The sequence below is a fragment of the Neolamprologus multifasciatus genome, chromosome 4 (assembly GCF_963576455.1).
Source record: "Neolamprologus multifasciatus chromosome 4, fNeoMul1.2, whole genome shotgun sequence".
NCBI lineage: Eukaryota > Metazoa > Chordata > Actinopteri > Cichliformes > Cichlidae > Neolamprologus > Neolamprologus multifasciatus.
The window spans coordinates 31391252-31398619 of NC_140442.1; positions in this window are offsets into that span (position 1 = coordinate 31391252).

A 7368-nucleotide genomic window follows, 5' to 3' on the forward strand; every position below is an offset into this window, starting at 1 on the left:
TCGCGATATTTCATTTTCTTATCATTGCCCAACATCACACCCGTATTATCGTGAATGGTATGATATGGCCCAGCCCTACCCTGGAGTGTGTCACGGGTTTATGTTAAATTGTTATTTCTCTTCTTCTTTCTTTTGTTTATTTTTCTACAGTTTATTTTCTATTAATTGCAACTGAGAAATAATACTTACCTCTTTAGCATTTATGGAGCCTCACGTCTTCAAAGGGATAGAAGGGATGATATCATTCACGAGGAAACATTTGACATATGTTTCATATATTCTATACCAACAAGTCATTTACAGTAGAATAAATATGAACAGACAATCACTTTTTGGTACAACACCGGTCCAGAGTCATTTTGCTATCCAGGCTGGGCTGGATCACCCAAAGGGCATGCTGGACACTTGCCCAGGGGGCCATGCACAGTTGGGGGCTCATCCAAGAGATTAATGACAAAAAGATCAGAATTATCTCAAATATTAGATGTTGAAAAACTATTATCAAAACATAGAGATATAATTTTTTTCTTAACACTTACATAATTGGTAGAATACCATAATGTGTATTCCACGTGCACCTTTCTGCCCTTCACTGCTGAGGCTGATGGTCTCCCTCAGAGTCAGCTTGCTGGTGGATATGATATTTCCAACATGAATGAAGCAGCCAAGACAGGAAACGGCAAAAATAGGGAGGCGTAACTTTTATAAAACTGCCATTTTTATTCAATCAATTCAGGATGAAAACATTGACATTGACATTACAGTTTCTGAGATCTTCTGTGTGATGATGACATGCGAGCTAATCCAGAGGTTAGCAACTCACAATATGACCTCAAAGTCTGACCAAATTTAAATGAAGGAGCCAGGCTGCCCTCATCAGTACACACCCTGCTGCACCTCACTACCATAGAAGCAAAAATCCAGGAAATATTTCTGTTTTACCTACATTATTAGTTTATTTCTCACTTTTGTTTTTAAACAAGAAAAAAGTGCCTTTTATTAGTGGACACATCCCAAATGTACTTTTTTGTGATAAAAGCTTCCTTTGTTCTACTTCATTGTTGTTTCATCCAAGAGTGGGACTGTGGTACTGTCGGGAGGTGCTGAAATAAGGAAAAAGAGGAGGAAATCGTCAGGGGAGAAGACAGAGAGAGAATGAGAGAGGAAGAAGACGACAGCGGCCATGTTCATGTTCGAATGTGTGCTAAAACTGACATTAAACATTATTTTCATTTTAAAGTACATGAAAAACAAAGGTTCAATTATATTTAATACAAGGTACTTTAGAAGTTTTAGTTAAATACTACTGTTATGGTTTCATTTCATTCAAGCTATTCTGTGTACATGTATGCACACATTGCAGTATGATATGTCTGATTACTGAAGAAAAAAGCAAAAACAAAAAAGTCTGATCCTCCAAACATGGTGGTTAGGGTTTCCTGTGTTTCTCTGTTTCTTCCTCTCTATGTGTTTGATTATTGTTTGGTTGAAATTGTTCTTAAACTCTGAAATATGAGAGTATATTCTTTAAAGGTGTATACCTCACAGGAAGTTGTAGGGGGAGCTGCTTATTCAGATGTCCTCATATTGCACAAAAGACTTATTGGCAGACATCTCTCCAATTATCACCAGGATACAAGTTTGCATGTATCACTGGTTGACTTGGCTTCATAAGACAGTGCTGTCTCCTCCCAGCATCCACAGCCAGCTTGGAGGGTTGTAGTACATCAACCAGACGTCCTTCCACCTCCACCTCTGCAATTTGATGGCTTCAGGAGCCCACCATCTAATACTACGCATCTACAACAAAAGGGGGATTATTTCTTTTTTACTGTTACATGAAAGTATGAAAATCATTTCCAAAAGGCTGTTAAGTACGGTGGCCCCTAGAGACAAAGCACATGCAAATTCCAAAACACAACGGAAGTGCTCCAGGACGCTAGGGGCAGTGTTGAGCTTTTGTTACCTAGTAACTACACAAGCCAGGATGTACCAATGACCGGATTTGGGGTCTGCAGCCTTAAAGGCCGCATTTTAAGGCCGATTACGTCACAGCGACATGACGAAGGCTGTCCCAATTCAAAGGCTGCTCGAAATGTGGCCCTCAAATGCGTCCTTCATTTCCCTGAATTTTAAGGATGGGTCGCTGTAGCCTTCATGGCCCAACATATCCCAGACTTCATAGCGCGGCGGTGATGTGGATAATTTTGCCGAAAAAAACGGCTGAAGCGGAGCCGCCGAAGAGTAAACTTTCAGAAGTAAGTAATGAATATTATGTCACTTATTTATGCGCAAATGTTTTTTATAATGAAGAACATTAAAACATTACTGTTGGCCACATGTCGGGAAAGTTATGTGACATTAGCGATGTTTGTACTAACTTGGTTTTAAAGCCTTTACTCCAAAATATACGCCGTTCAATAGTTGACTTTAATCTTACAGAGAATCTGATGATTTTGTGGATAATTAAAGTCAGTCATATATCCACAAACACAACAAGCTGAAAGTCAGTGATGCTGCTCGGTTTGCAGTCCTGAATATCACGGCACAAGCAGGATTCACTGCACTGTTAATGTTAGCTCTGTTATATTGCTGCCACTGTTCGGTGGTGTCGAGCCAAACGGGCTTTAACGTGTGTTTGAACGAGCTGACGGTTCACTCGTTACGCTGAAAGAAAGATGCTTTAATCACAGAGTCACACATGTGTCCACTGTACCATCTGGGACTCTTCTTGTTCAGCACTCGTAATAACACAAACACTAAATCCTCCTGTTTGTAGCAGTGTGTACACCTGAGACTGTCACCTGTGTGTCTGTCCTGCACTCTCTCTCTGTTTCTTTCTCTCTGATTGTGGAATAAAAGTATGAACATGTATTTATAAGTTACACTTGTGTTTGAATCCTGCAGCTTATCACACATTTGATTTCCATGTGTGACGACTGCAAGTGTCCAGAGTGAGGACAGACTGAGGGACCCACTGCTGCACATCATCTGTGAGGCTTTGCACCCCTGATGATCCACCAGGACAAACTCAGCAGTGTGTGAGGAAGAGGAGGAGGAAGAGCCAGCAGCAGCTGACAGATGGAGAGAATAGACAGACTGTTCCCTGTTTGTGAAGGACTGCTAGGAAAGTTTAACATAACTAATTGTCTGTCCTGAATCAGTCTTATTAGGTAATGTTCAAATAATGTTATCATCCAGTGTTTTCAGTGTGGGAGAAAGTACTCAGGGCCTTCAAGTTACACACTATGAAAGGCAGCAACAAGTTTAATGTTCAGAAACCTAAAGTCTGTATCAGCAGCAGAATGGAGCTAAAAATAAATGTTTGTTTCAGTTCTATGAAGCTTTGAGTATTTTGGATCAGTAGCACTGCTGTGTTTGTTGCATCATATTGCTGTAATTGTTTATATGCTTTATATATTCTGAGCTAAGTTGATCTATAGTGTTACATCATAATCTATAAGGATGTTATGTGTTTGTAGACTTTCTGCCCAGTTTGACCCATTTAGCAGAAGTCAGCCTGTTTAAGGCTCTGATATCTATTCTGTATGACTTAAAGCAGTTATGACATGGTGTGATTTTCTCACCCAATAAAGGAATATTCAATATATCAGTCTACTCTTCATTCTATCAGACACAGTTATCACAGCTCATATAATTTCTTTTTACACGCGTATGTAAGCAATGAGCCAAATTTAGTAATGCCAACATACTGAAGGAACAACATTTCTCTCTTATATATGATACACCTATATATGCACTGTCAAAGATACTTGTCTTTGAGTGAAGATTTAAGGTGATAAGACCTATAAATAACTGCAACTTGAATCTGTACTGAAGCTCAGTATTTGACACAGAGTTCATGTTCACTGCTGTAATAGCTAATAATGATTAATATAATAACTATAATATTGGCCATATTATATTTACATTACCAAAGTGATATGACTTTAGTCTCATGAACAACATTAGCTAATTGTTATTTACTAACTAATCTTAAATGACTGTTCAGTACAGAAATGAAGCCCAAAAATCATGTTTTACAGTCCTGTCGTCTCAGCCTCAGATACTTATCAAATCACACAAAGCTCTTGTAGAAACAAACAAACAAATGAACAAAATATGTTCTCCTTCATTTCTGTCAAACAAAGTTGTATGACACGTTTCCAGCGGTTAGTATCATGGTTGCTAGGCAACCTGGGAAGCGCGACAGAGACTAGACCGTCCCATACAGACAAACTTGCCGTTTATTTTGCAAAGCGAGCTCAACACTGCCCCTAGCGTCCTGGAGCACTTCCGTTGTGTTTTGGAATTTGCATGTGCTTTGGGGTTTGCATGTGTTTTGGAGTTTGCAAGTGTTTTGGAGTTTGCAAGTGTTTTGGAGTTTGCAAGTGTTTTGGAGTTTGCATGTGTTTTGGAGTTTGCAAGTGTTTTGGAGTTTGCAAGTGTTTTGGAGTTTGCATGTGTTTTGGAGTTTGCATGTGTTTTGGAGTTTGCATGTGTTTTGGAGTTTGCATGTGTTTTGGAGTTTGCAAGTGTTTTGGAGTTTGCAAGTGTTTTGGAGTTTGCATGTGTTTTGGAGTTTGCAAGTGTTTTGGAGTTTGTACGTGCTTTGTCTCTAGGGGCCACCGTACATTTAGTCCATCTAGTGAAATTCCAAACAGCACAAATTCTATTCAAAGCAAAAAATAAAGAACTCCCAGGAAATATTCAGAGTATGTTTGTTTGAAAGAAGGAAGTTATAATTTAAGGGGTTTTTGTAACTTCAAAACAATGAAGGTTCGTACTACAAGAAAAAGCTTTTGTGTTTCTGTTCATGGAGTGAAACTGTGGAACAGTCTGAATATGGAATTAAAGCAACGTCCAAACACAAAACTGTTCAAAAAGAGTTATAAAAATATGATCTTCTCAAACTATAAAGAAAAGGAAAATATTTAAATTAAGTGAATGTCTCTATTTAAAAAAAAACCTCATGATGTGATATTATAGTATATCAGAAATCTGTTCACTATTTTTATTACAAATGATATCAGTAAGGAAGCAACTAAATATTAACTGATAATTTATGGCAAAGGGGTGGGATCAAATAAGTGTTTACTTCTTCCCTTTCAACATGTAAATTAATCAGAACTATTTTTTGTATGTATTTTGTAAAGTATTTGTTTTCTTTCTTATTTTCTTTTCTAAATGTACTTGTATATCGTTCACATGTTGAAATAAATAATCAGTCAATCAATGTTGACAATGATTTGAACTGGGACATGAAAAAAAGTGAAAAGGGATAAAGACTCGGGTGGCACGGTGGTTAGCACTGTCGCCTCACAGCAAGACGGTCCTGAGTTCCTGTTATACCTGACTTTTAGGACCTTCAAGCCTGTAGTTATGTTCATTATCAGTTGGAGCCCCTCCCCATTCTTCTTCTTCTTTGGTGCAACCCTATAAATACAGTGTACCCCTTTGGCCTCTCCCCGGTTCTACACTCCCCCTGTGGGTGGGTGTCATTTCTTTCCAGACACCGTACAACACACATATAATGTATATTTAGCCACCCTGATGTTTCTGATTGTGTGTCTTTAGTTCAGTTATTGTCATCATTGTGCCTGACTTTGCTAGATGCTGTAAATGTGTAGTACGTGTGTGTCACATATGTGTTATAGGCACAGTCAGTGCTAGCGTGAATAGATAATTCTTGCTAGCTTGGGAGTTGTGGTGGGTGGAGCTAACCCTCTTCCCTACTGTTTGCATTTGGTTGTAGGAGCTGGAGTGGGCAAGTTAATGACTTGGAGGTCTTTATTTCTTTTACCTTTCTTTATCAGACACAACGCAGGAACACACTGCTTACATTAGCCCTGACTGGTGACCTGTCCAGGGTGTACCCCAGTGCCCCCTGTGACCCTGAAAAGGATGGATGGAGGGAGGAAACACTCTTTTTGCCCAAAGACTTTGAAATAACTTCAAAAATCTGGAGAACTTCTGGTAAAGACTTTAAAGGATACAAAGAAGGTCTGCCTCCTAGAAGCAAAATATAAAGAAACGAGGTGTGGCTCAAGATTTTTGCACAGTACTGTAGTTGAACACGTGGACATCAGATTGCAGACATTCAAATTATTAATGCAATTTTAATAACATACAACGTTGCAGGTACAGGTGGGTCTTTCTCGTTAAAGCAGTCAATGTGTTTGTCCGCCTGCTCCTGCACAGCTGCTGGAGTCCCGCTGAAAGCAGGTGATCGGCTTGGAGCTGTGAGGGACAGGTGTGTTTGAGATGTGAGGGACAGGTGTGTTTGAGATGTGAGGGACAGGTGTGTTTGAGCTGTGAGGGACAGGTGTGTTTGAGATGTGAGGGACAGGTGTGTTTGAGCTGTGAGGGACAGGTGTGTTTGAGATGTGAGGGACAGGTGTGTTTGAGCTGTGAGGGACAGGTGTGTTTGAGATGTGAGGGACAGGTGTGTTTGAGATGTGAGGGACAGGTGTGTTTGAGCTGTGAGGGACAGGTGTGTTTGAGATGTGGGACAGGTGTGTTTGAGCTGTGAGGGACAGGTGTGTTTGAGCTGTGAGGGACAGGTGTGTTTGAGCTGTGAGGGACAGGTGTGTTTGAGATGTGAGGGACAGGTGTGTTTGAGCTGTGAGGGACAGGTGTGTTTGAGCTGTGAGGGACAGGTGTGTTTGAGCTGTGAGGGACAGGTGTGTTTGAGATGTGAGGGACAGGTGTGTTTGAGATGTGAGGGACAGGTGTGTTTGAGCTGTGAGGGACAGGTGTGTTTGAGATGTGGGACAGGTGTGTTTGAGCTGTGAGGGACAGGTGTGTTTGAGATGTGAGGGACAGGTGTGTTTGAGCTGTGAGGGACAGGTGTGTTTGAGATGTGAGGGACAGGTGTGTTTGAGCTGTGAGGGACAGGTGTGTTTGAGATGTGAGGGACAGGTGTGTTTGAGCTGTGAGGGACAGGTGTGTTTGAGATGTGAGGGACAGGTGTGTTTGAGCTGTGAGGGACAGGTGTGTTTGAGATGTGAGGGACAGGTGTGTTTGAGCTGTGAGGGACAGGTGTGTTTGAGATGTGAGGGACAGGTGTGTTTGAGATGTGAGGGACAGGTGTGTTTGAGCTGTGAGGGACAGGTGTGTTTGAGATGTGAGGGACAGGTGTGTTTGAGATGTGAGGGACAGGTGTGTTTGAGCTGTGAGGGACAGGTGTGTTTGAGATGTGAGGGACAGGTGTGTTTGAGCTGTGAGGGACAGGTGTGTTTGAGCTGTGAGGGACAGGTGTGTTTGAGATGTGAGGGACAGGTGTGTTTGAGATGTGAGGGACAGGTGTGTTTGAGATGTGAGGGACAGGTGTGTTTGAGCTGTGAGGGACAGGTGTGTTTGAGATGT